Source organism: Corvus brachyrhynchos, unplaced genomic scaffold, assembly GCF_000691975.1.
Source record: "Corvus brachyrhynchos isolate BGI_N302 unplaced genomic scaffold, ASM69197v1 scaffold245, whole genome shotgun sequence".
NCBI lineage: Eukaryota > Metazoa > Chordata > Aves > Passeriformes > Corvidae > Corvus > Corvus brachyrhynchos.
The window spans coordinates 802,011-812,801 of record NW_008238988.1 but is presented as its reverse complement, the minus strand read 5'-3'; the positions used below and the strand labels follow the sequence as shown (position 1 = coordinate 812,801).

General features: G+C 44.7%; 1 long non-coding RNA gene across 1 annotated transcript in view; it reads left to right on the top strand.

The window, feature by feature from the left end:
* Positions 1–9,268, top strand: part of LOC108447818 — a 23,578-nt gene extending 14,310 nt beyond the window's left edge. Inside the window, exon 5 of the long non-coding RNA XR_001863510.1 lies at positions 8,978–9,268. This is a non-coding gene — a long non-coding RNA (uncharacterized LOC108447818). The remainder of the gene's footprint in view (positions 1–8,977) is intronic.
* Positions 9,269–10,791: the final 1,523 nt, after the last annotated feature.

Below are 10,791 nucleotides of genomic sequence, written 5' to 3'. Positions count from 1 at the left end.
TGTTACCTACACAGTCTAATTAGAAAATTATATGTGCTATATTTCAAATCAAATGTATCAAGGACTGTCTTTCCCCTCCTGTGGAGTAAAATTCTGGAATGGTCTTCCACTAGGAAATAGTGGGGCCAGGCAAGAAAACGACAGTGTTTCTGAAGGTGGAGTTCTGAGAGCCTGTGAAAGGGATTTTGTAACTACAGAATAGAATCAGAATGACATAAAATTACACTTGTGGTAAGAATCCTTGGGTTTGTGATATGCTGACGTATTTGGGCAAATGTGAAAGAAGATTGTGTAGTTGTTTGTTTTCCTGTATCTATCCTACATAAATCCCATGCTCACGGCTGTTGCTAGTGGCCTGCTCAGGAAGAAAACTCCTCCTCCTTCCTCCAAGATATAATTTAATTTCAGAGGCTCTTTTGCTTCCCTGTGTAGTGCTGGCAATGTGCCACAAGGAGAGACAGACTGGAGGCAAGACATGCCAGTACCATTTCAAGTTTCTCGTTAGTGATGCCTGTAATTTGCTCCCAGTTAAACCAACAGACAGATTACTTGGAGACAGGGCTTGGTGACCTGCCTAGTCCTTTATCAGCCTCATGCTCCCCTATGACAGGCACATCCAATGCTGTGCAGTCCTCCAGCAGCTCTTCTTGCAGGCCCAGTGTGATAGCCTAACAACACAGAAAACAAAGCTGGTTATTCGTGCTCCTCGTCAGTGTGTTTGGGGGTTCCTGCCACGTGGGCTGCCTATTTGAGAGGATTAACTCATCTTTTGGGTCTAATTTTGTCCATAATGAGCCAGACCTGATGGTCTGAATAGCTCCTCAGCTGTCCTGAACCTAAACCACTGATACTTGTAGAAGTATCAGTGTCCACAGTCCTCAAGGGAAGACCTAAGACCATCTAGGCTTCAGAATTCATTGCTTCTGTGCATCAAACTGTCTTTGGAAAATAAAGTATTGGAAGAGGTTCCTGTTAAAGAGCGTCAGGATGTATCTGGACATCTTTCACTTCTTGTGACTTTGTCTTTTGTTGATGCCCTGCTGATTCTTTGTAAATCCAAGCCTGAGGCTTTCACGATTTTCTTCTAGATTCAGGAAGATCTTGTAAACTAACTTCAAAAACAACCAACTAGTTTTCCAAAGCAGTGAGCATGAGGCATTTCCCCACTGGAGACAGCTTGGGAAGATTCATCTCTGAAATATGTGACTCTAAGAACAAAAACTCACCAGCGGTGGATGAGACATGAATGGAACAAGGGCTATTATTTCTGTCCTGCATTTTCTTTCTCCTTTAGTTTCTGGTTCTTCTTCCAACCCTTTCATGTCTTTTGGGGGAAATCTGCAGAATTTTATTAGCAATTATCCTTGAGAAGCCTGGAGTAATTGTTCTAATTTATTAAGGAAGGGTTGGGTAGGAAGCTTTAGAGCTCGAGCCCATCAAGGAAGGGCAGATAAAACCAACTCTCCTGCCTGTGAGAAGAGGCTGGTAGCTTTTAGGCCAGCAGCACTCCCAGGAACCGGCAGACAGTCGGGTGGATTACAGGGGAAGCAGAGGAAATAGAAAGCTCTTTGGCTTGGAATTTCCTTAGTGTTTGATCTGAATTGGTTTAAAATACAGGCTTGAGGTGTCAGCCGATCCTGTTTAGAGGCGGTCCCAAAAGCGCTTCGTGCGCCTTTTTGAAGAGCAGTAAGTGGTGACTCTGGGAGAGGCAGACCCACAGCTCCAGGCCGCTGGTGACAAAGCCAGCCCTGGGGATTCCTACCCCCAGGGCTTCTAGGCTGGCTTCAGGAAGGGCTCATAAGCCATGCAGGATCAAAGACAGCAGCATGACGGGCTGTGGGCATGCAGCTTATACGTTGTGTGGGGCAAGAAAGACTGTCTGGGCCCAAGCCCCAGCCCCTGTGGCCCCACCAGCACTGCCCAGCTGCTCCAGAGGCACCTGAACCCAGCTCCAGAGGGATCCCTTCATGGTGGTGCCAGCAGCATGTTGGTTTAGGTGCCTAAAATCCACACTTAGTTCTCAGGAATATTCACTCTTTCTGCATCCCTACTGTCCAGAGCCCCTTCCCTGAAAACACTATTGCCTTTTTGTTTTAAAAATGACTGTGATATTTTAGAGAAGATGTGTTGGTGAAGTTAGGGGTGTCCAGGGTCTACGTTGCCAAGGTGTATCCTCATCCTCGCACAAGGCACAGCACAGCAGCACCACACGCCCAGTGCAAAGCAAGCCCATCCCTTCTGGGGACTCTAGCTATGTCAGGGGCCTCTGTAGCCCAGGGTCAAGGTCTCTGTTGCAAGGTCTCTGACACAAGTGAATGCCCAGGACAATAAATGTCCTGTGAGCCAAGGAGTCACAAAGACCTATGGGACCATGAGACAGAGAAGTGTCCTGATCTTCCTGCAGCTCTAGCTCATCTCATAACCAATTCCAAAAGAGTATCTGGTGAGCTGCTGACAACTGATTTGGCCACAGTCAATTGCAACAGAGCTCTGGATACCAGACTGGAAAGCTCTAGCCCTGGTATGCAGAAGTGTTGCTGAATACATGGAGTGGAAAACTTTAATGGGCTCAACGTGAAAGTGAGCAGGGCAAAAATCAGTGGAGCCCTGAATCTTACCCCTGCCACTTCCACTTAACTCAATCTTGAAAGCAAATCATTGGGTGCCTGCCGGTTGCCATTTATGCCTGCATAAATTTTCTCTTATGCCAAGCCTGAGATAGTATAAAGACAAGTGTAGCAAGGGAGGGAGACCATGTACCTGAACAGCAGCAAGCGCAGGGAGTAGAGGTAAGAAGAGGCTGTGTTTGGGCATTAGAAGTGCAGGATCCCCCCTCTGAGTGGGGAAGGTGGTGCATGGCTATTTCAGAGTGGTGGAGACCAATCAGGCTTCAGCAGCAATGGTCCCAGCCATGGGCTGAAATGGGAGACAAACTGGTAGTGAGATTTAAAAAGAACCTGAAGAAGGCAGGAGATGATGAGAGGGTGCTTGAAAAGGGAGAGAAACTAAGGGAATGATGAGGGCAAGAAAAAGGGGATTTTTAACAGGTGATGAGGATAGTGTGGTTTAACCCTGGCCAGCAATTAAGCACCACAAAAAAAAGGTTAATGGAAGGAAAATGTAATGACAGAGAGATCATGCACTGTCCTAGTGTTAGGGACTCTTTCTTCAGCCATGCATATCCTCACACAGTGTTTCCTTTCCCTGGCAATACAAAGGAGCAGTCCCCACAGCACTCCAGTCCCTTGGGATCCTCTCAGAGCAGTTTCATGAAAACTTGCAGTCAGTTGGTGTGAAACTGCTGCCAGTCCCCCAGAGGAGTCACAAACGTGCACCTGCCCTCCTGTGACACAGCTCCAGGCAGCCTTGCTCCTGGCTGGGGTGGGGGAACCTGGGTTTCTTTGTAATCCAGAGGAGAAGGTAACCCATGAAATGATGGAGTCAAAGGGGAGCTGAAATCACTGTCCCAACAGGGCTTCCATTTCAGTGTGTCCCATACCACAGGGTGCTGGACACAGAATTAAGAATGTGTTTCTGCAGCATCCTGACACATCAGTTCTTCACCAGCCACTGTGTGAGCAGCCTTCTCTGCCAAATTCTTGCTCCCAAATCCTGATTAGCAGAGTCAGCCTTCTCTCTTGTTGGACAGGGAGGGTCATGACAGCATTTCCTTACTTACTGGGTGGCCCTAATGTCTGTGTTTAGGAGAATCAGTTGGAGGAACTTATTGCAATAACTTGGATTCAAGAGCTGGATGCAGCTGGATAGAGCAGCCAGTTAGTTCTGCTGCCTCCTCAGCCACTCATATTGCCTGGTGAATGGGAATGACTGAGACAAGCAAGAGATCTAGTGGTGAAAAACCACCAGCATGAGAGTGAAACTGTGTTCTTGAATATTTCCATCACAGTGGGGGTTGGAGGCTGGATTGGGTCAGGATGTTGGTGTCCAGGCTGTGGAAACACAAAGGCTGGAAAAGAGCTGTGTTTTTAAAGCCTTCATGATGTAAGGCAGGTGCTGTATGAAGAGAGGGCTCACTGAGTTACTCATAGCAGGGTGGCTGACTACAGCTGCCTTCAGAGTTAGGCTAATGCTGAGCCTGTTATAATATAGGGCACTTCCCATACTATGCTGCAATTATATAAACATAATCTTTTCCAGGCTGACTCATTCCAGTCTTAAATGTTATCTGGATCCTCCCAGACCATTATATGAACAGCCAAGTACAAGAGCTAAAGGACAGAACTGGTTAACATTCTTAATTATAAGATGGTTAGGAATTTTTTGAGCACACTTGGGTTTGCATGAAGTGGAAACTGTGGGGAAGGTTACTTTTGATGAGTTTGTTTTTTAACATGAAAAATGTTTAGATTAAAAAACTGAGACACTCTTGATGGTGTATCACCCCCAGTTTTACTGTATTTCCTTATAACCCAGCTACGGGTTCATGTTGGTGTTGAAGCTGTTGCTTTTCATTCCAATTCACCGTAGCAACATTTTAATGCAATCTTATACAATGTTGTTAAAGTGCTTTCTCTGCCAGATCTGCCAAATGTCTATGTGTTCATATGAAACTACTGATGTTTCATGGAAGTGTTTTCCCTGAAATTTTAAAAAGGGATGCTTAGTTGGAGATCAGCTTAAACACTTACATGATTTGTAAAATGCAGCATTAAAATCCTATCTTGACACTGTTCCAGACTGGAATTTGAGAGTTCCTCCAGACCTGTTATTTGTATATGTTAGCATTAGTCCTTTTGTGCCTCCAATGCTAAGGAAGGAATAGGTGTGTCTGGCTTTCTCCTTTTAAGTTATGAGGATTGTGCAACCTTTCTGTAGTGCCAGTTTCCTTATGGGCATTTGTCACGATGGGAAAAATACAGTGTTCCCAAAGCTGCATCGATGGGGCAAACAGGGCTGTGCTGGCCTCCTCTTTCTTTTATGCATGAACTCACCCCGTCCCCTTCACAGCTCTGAGAAATCAATATTGCTATGTCAATTCTATCATAAATATTGCTGTGGTACTAGAAGCCATGATGCTTTTTGCTCACTCTTTCAAATTTCTTACAAGTCCTATCCTGAAGCTTGTTGCTCCAGGATGTTTTCCTGACCCTTTTCTGTATTTTCCTAATTAGCAACTGCGCCCTAGACATTGGAGGTGCCTCCTAGTTCAATACTTATTTTAGGAAACTTTACTTCACTCAGGTCTTTTGGCTTAGTACCTCACCTCAGGGAAGAAAGCACTGGGAGAAAGAAGGATGAAAACCCCTGGCCATCGTTGTTTTCTAATTATTAGGGCTCTTTTCTGTTCCTGGCTTCTACATAGGTTTCTCTGCTAAACTAGGACCTTAGCTCTCAGATACCACATGAGCTGTATAATGTTAAAAGGTGAATCTGGGTTTCATATTCAGGTTTAAGAACCTGGGGTCACTTTAGGTTTCTCTTCTCTGGTACTCTGAAGACAGAATGCTGTGCTCTACCAGAATCCATAAGGAACCAAAATCACTGGAGTTGTTTTGGGAGTTTTCTTTGGCAAAGGGCCATGCTGTGCATGCAGAGTCAGGCCTCTTTTCCCCTGTATATGTGTGAAGTATCAGCAGGATTGTTGATGGGTGCCAGGTATGGAGCTACATGGTTTTCTTGATCAAAAAATCATAGAAGTCCAGGGATGGTAAATAGAGCTAAAGGGCTGAGAGGTGTTGCTCTCATGGACTGCTCTGCATTGATATTTCTGGGGTGATGGCAGCTGGGGATGCCCTCAAGGTGTGGACCACTTGATGTTATCAGGAAGGTGAGGGACACAGCAGGAGTTGTTGAGCTGATGCGGAGAACAGCTTTCCTGTGCATCTGGCAGGACCAAGCCAGACCTGTGGGGATCTGTAGGTTAGCAGGGAAAATGTGCTTGCGTTTCCATGAGGGTGAGCTGTGCCATCTCCAGGAGAACTGAGTGGCTGCTGGGATGTGTGTGTCACCCTCTGCTTAATGGCCACTTCCATGATGGATGGTCATTTGGCTTTGTGTGACCATCTTGGGCTCAAGTGGGTGACGAGAGCATCTCTCAGGCTTCCACTGGGAAAATTGCTGCTTCTTTAACAAAGGCCCTTTGTTGTTCTTGGGCATGTTTTATATTTCTTCTTGGAGATACATCAGGCACCCCTTCCTGGTTTTCAACTGCATTGTCTCAGCGTTGTCCTGGCTTTGTGCCCCCAGTAACTGCTTGTTGCTCTTCCAGTGATGTCCGGAAGGGTTTTTTTATTGCCTTCAGTGGGAACTGGGTTAGATCAGCGCTGACCACTTTTGAGAGCCCCATGCAGAGAGCTCAGTCTAGATAGCATAGCAGGGGAGCCTCGCCTGCTCACCACAACCAGCTTTGTTCTCTGTCAGATTTAATTAACTCAGCCGTACAATATTTTGCATTTTCTTCTTCTGAGGCAACACAGAAGTCCCGTCTTTCTCTCGGACGGTGGGTCTCCGCATGCTGTTAATGAGGATCTACCAGCAACAACTTTATTGCCCTGGTGGCATGCCAGCTTGGCATAGCCCCATGAGTCATATTCAATGCTCTGTTCAGAGAACTGAAAGGACGACTGCTGCTATTAATTTTGTGCTCTTGTTCACTGCCTTAGGAGAAAAACATCATTGCACAAAGATCGGAGCTTCTTTGAGGTATGAAAGTCACAAAGATAAATGGAGAGTGTGACTGAGTGTCAGCCCAGAGCGTGTCCCTCCCTTGCACATACACCCAAATGCTCCTTTCCTTTTTTGGTTCCCCCAGTAGTGTATTTGTAGGGCAGAGTGCATAGAATAAAATTTTACCTCCAGGGCCTAGGTGTCCCTGTAAAATACCATTTCTTTGCCCTTCAGCCCACACCTTTTCCCCTTGGAGCTCTAAGCTGAAGAGTTCCAGTCCCTTGGTGGCTCTTGGACTCCAGACAGTTCCCACCACAGCCTGAGGTCCCTCTGGGAAGTCTGCTCTATAGATTTCTTCTCATCATCAGCCTCATAGTTTCATCTCTGTAGGTTAGAAATTTCACAGTCTTTCATTTCCATTGCCCTTGGAGACATTTCTAGATGCCAATAAGCTCCTCTGACCTGCCACATACAGCTCCATCAGCTGTGAGACTTGCCATGCAGCAGGGCTTCAGCAGATCAATACAGCACATCGGGGCCCAAATTATACTTTGTACTTCATAAACTGGGAAATTTTCCCTTGAAAGAGGGGAAGTGTGGATTCAGTTCCAAGGATACCCAGCAGCCCCAGTGAGGGCATCTTTTCAAGAACAGGCTTGGTAGAGATCAGATTTATTGGGAGTTGATTCAGCTTGTGCCAGGGATGACAAATGTTACACAGGAGTGAAAAGCCAGATTTTGTTTTTTTAAGCAGCAAGCAGACATGTGGAGGTGAGATGCCATGAGTTGGTACTTGGTAGTGATATTTTCCATGATAATAATGCTGTCATTCAGGGTGGGGATCATCTTGTCTATCTGCAGCTGCCCAAACACTGTCCAGTCAGACCTTGCCTTTGGCTGCCTCAACAGCCACTGTGGAATAAAGAAGCTCAGCCAGAGGGTGAATTGCTGCCTCTTGAGACAGATGTGTGTGATAGGAATCCCCACAGAGTGACTCATCCCATCAGTCTCTTTCCATTGATTATTGAGGGAAACTGGGTGGTGATCTCAGGTTAGACTGGCCAAGACTAAGCCAAACTGGTCAGAGTTGAGCAAGACAAAATCCATCTGAGCTCACCCTGTTTCTAGCCTCATCTGTCTGCATACCTTTAAAAAAACAGTGCTTTCAAATCTTCCCTGGTCTGTGCATGGATTTGGTAGTGCTGTGAGGAAGGATAAAACCTAAATTTTTCTCACTAGGAGAGAGGCCACTGGACTGAGGATTTGGTCTTCACAGGAGGAACAGGAGTGTGGGTTCTGAGAGGGCTGAGAGAGCCTGAAGCTTGCAGAGATAGTTCCCTTGGTTATTTGATGGCAAAGCACCTACCACCAGTTGTAGTGCTTTGTTAAAAATCATAAGTTTTCTGTGGAAAGGAAATATGTATTAACATAAGCTTGAGCAGAAATTAATCAAAACTTCTGAAAATCAAAACAAATTTATTTCCTTACTCATGATTCATTCTGACTTCTTCAGTCTTCTTGACTTTTAGTTTTTAATAATGTTCTGATCAGACATTAGTGATATACTTTATTCCAAAAAAGTCATTTTGTTACTACATTGCACTTCAAATATGCAATTTTGATGGTAATAGAAATAGGACCTTTTTTCCTGATTCATGCTAAACACAAAATCTTTCAAGCCTGGGTATGCCATAGGAGAGGAATTCCATTTCCCATCCAGCTGTGGTTAACAGCAATATCACTGCAGTACTTTTAAATGCAGTAACTCAGGACTACTGAGTTATCAGTAAATCAGTTTTGCTCTGTTGAAGTGTATGGAAAGCTCCCTTTAAGACTTAAGTCTTCTTTTGCCTGGAAATGAGAAGTTAAGAATTGCCTTCATGAATGCTAGAGCACTGCACATGCAAAATCTTTAGACATGCCTACAGCACATGACCAGTGAGTCTGGTATTTCTTGAGAGCGTGAAATTTGCTGCAAATGCTCCTGTAATTGTTTTGTGCATGCTCTGGGATCATTGGGTGCATCCCGAGCATCTTGGCTTTATACATTATGTACAGAGAGTCATGTAATTGGTATGCAAAGGAACCAAACTGTCAGGGAGCTTCACTGGGATGTCTGCAATCCATGCTGTGTGCATGCTCACTCCAGACAGGAACACCACGGGTTTTCAATGTGCTGAGGGTACAAGCATGGTTATTTGTTTTCCCCTGGGGCAGAGCAGACATCCTCTGCTAAGGGAGGCAAGGTTCTTTGCTGATTTACCTAAGAAACATTGCAAACCTGTACCCCTCTCTCCTGTTTTTCTTTTCTTCATTGTGTCAAGCAGATTAACATGATGTTTTCTAACAGGGCGGGCATCACTGGAGATCATTGTAGTAAGTTAAAATCCTCCAGGATTTTAACTCACAGTGGAGGAGAAGAGGAAGAGGAAGAACAAGAACAAGGACGAGTGGTTCCTCTATCCTGACAAATGACCTCAGTTTGCCACCCTGAGAAGCCCCCAGAGGAAGGCTGAGCAGTGGGAGCACTGTGCTCTGAAGAGCAGTGGCAGAAGGTGACTGCAATCAGAGCAGCTCGCAGCAGTGGTGTCTGTGTGACAGCGTGGTTTCACTTTGCTCAGTAAATCACTTTGAAATTGCAGCTTAAGATGCCCAACTCATTTGTCAGAGCTGGGGGAGTTTGACACACAAGGGACTGGGCTGGGTGACTGGAGATCTGGGCTGTAATTCCTGGTCCTTCATCTCAATGCCTTCGTTGGGTCATTTCTGAGAAGACTATTTTCCTGGCTGATTTTGAGAAGTGCTTTGGCACCTGCAGATGAATATGATTATTGATTTCAATGTCAACCCTGTTTTTCTAAAGAGTTAGCAAAACAACCAGGAGACATGACTTAGTACAGCCAAAAAATTGGTGAAATTTTGCTTCTGAAGGAAGCTACTCCAGAATTTCCAATATATTATGTTCACTTCTTTTTTTAAAATTTCCTTTCCTATCTTTGACTTATTTCCTTGGATAGAATTAACCTCAATTAATGACTGTTTTACCTATAAAACTATCTGTACCTGCCAACTATTAAAATGTTAGCATGGAAATTTTAGCAAGGAAAATTTAGGATGAAATCCTGACTTGGTCATAGCTGCTAAGAATCGATGGAAAAATAATGGATGATTAAACAGTGGAAGAAAAGCAGAGGTGTAATATTTCATCATTGCTAAGAGGAGAAATTTGACATATTAGGGCCAATTTGGAAGTTTTTCATGAAAACATATCAATGCTGGATAAGAATGATACAATTTTTTTACCACTGCAATATATGGTTCTGTTTTTAAAAGGATGAAAATTTGCAGCACAATTATGATGAGAAATTTACCTCTTCTGGAGTAACCAATAGACCAGGGACTAGATCAGTTCTGTGGGATGGCCATGCACTGCCTTATTGAGACAGACACTTGCAGTGCAGGTTCACAGCTAATACTCAGTCTCCTCACTTAGACTGGCACATGTGATATTAATGCCTAAGTAGCATTGTGGCCTAGGTTTGTTTTCCATGTGTCAGGTGAGTCCTTTTACCATTGGATGAGGCTGTTGTGGCCTGCAGCTTCTCTTTAAGCTTTTCATTAGACATCCGTTCTGGTACGCAGCAAAAACATTTAAATATAACCTCTTAGAAATTTCAGGGGATGGAAACCTTCTTCCAGAGAAGAATAAATATAAAAGATATATTTAGAACTGTGTGTGGCTTCTGTATCTTCCGCATATAAGTGATGGTACACTCTTTATCTGTGAGCAACCTGGTCTAGTGCAAGATGTCCTTGCCCTTGGCAGGGGAGTTGGAACTATTTAAGGTCCCTTCCAACCCAAACCATTCTGTGATTCTATTCAAAATTAACATTTCTAGGTTATACCTTCATTTCAGACAGACAGGTTAGTGATCATATGATCTGAAAAATGGTGATGAGACCTTAGGTAGGGCTTTAGCTGCAGTTTTTCTGAGACCCTTGCTGGGTCAAAGCATGTGCCAGTGTCTTTCCCAGCTGCATGGGTGGCTCCTGGATGGTGCACGCCTGGTGGAACACGCAGGAGGCAGCTGTGGTATCACTGCCCTGTGGCAGCATGGGTTCCCTACATGATGCAGCCAGATGTTGGCCAATGCCTGGAGGTGA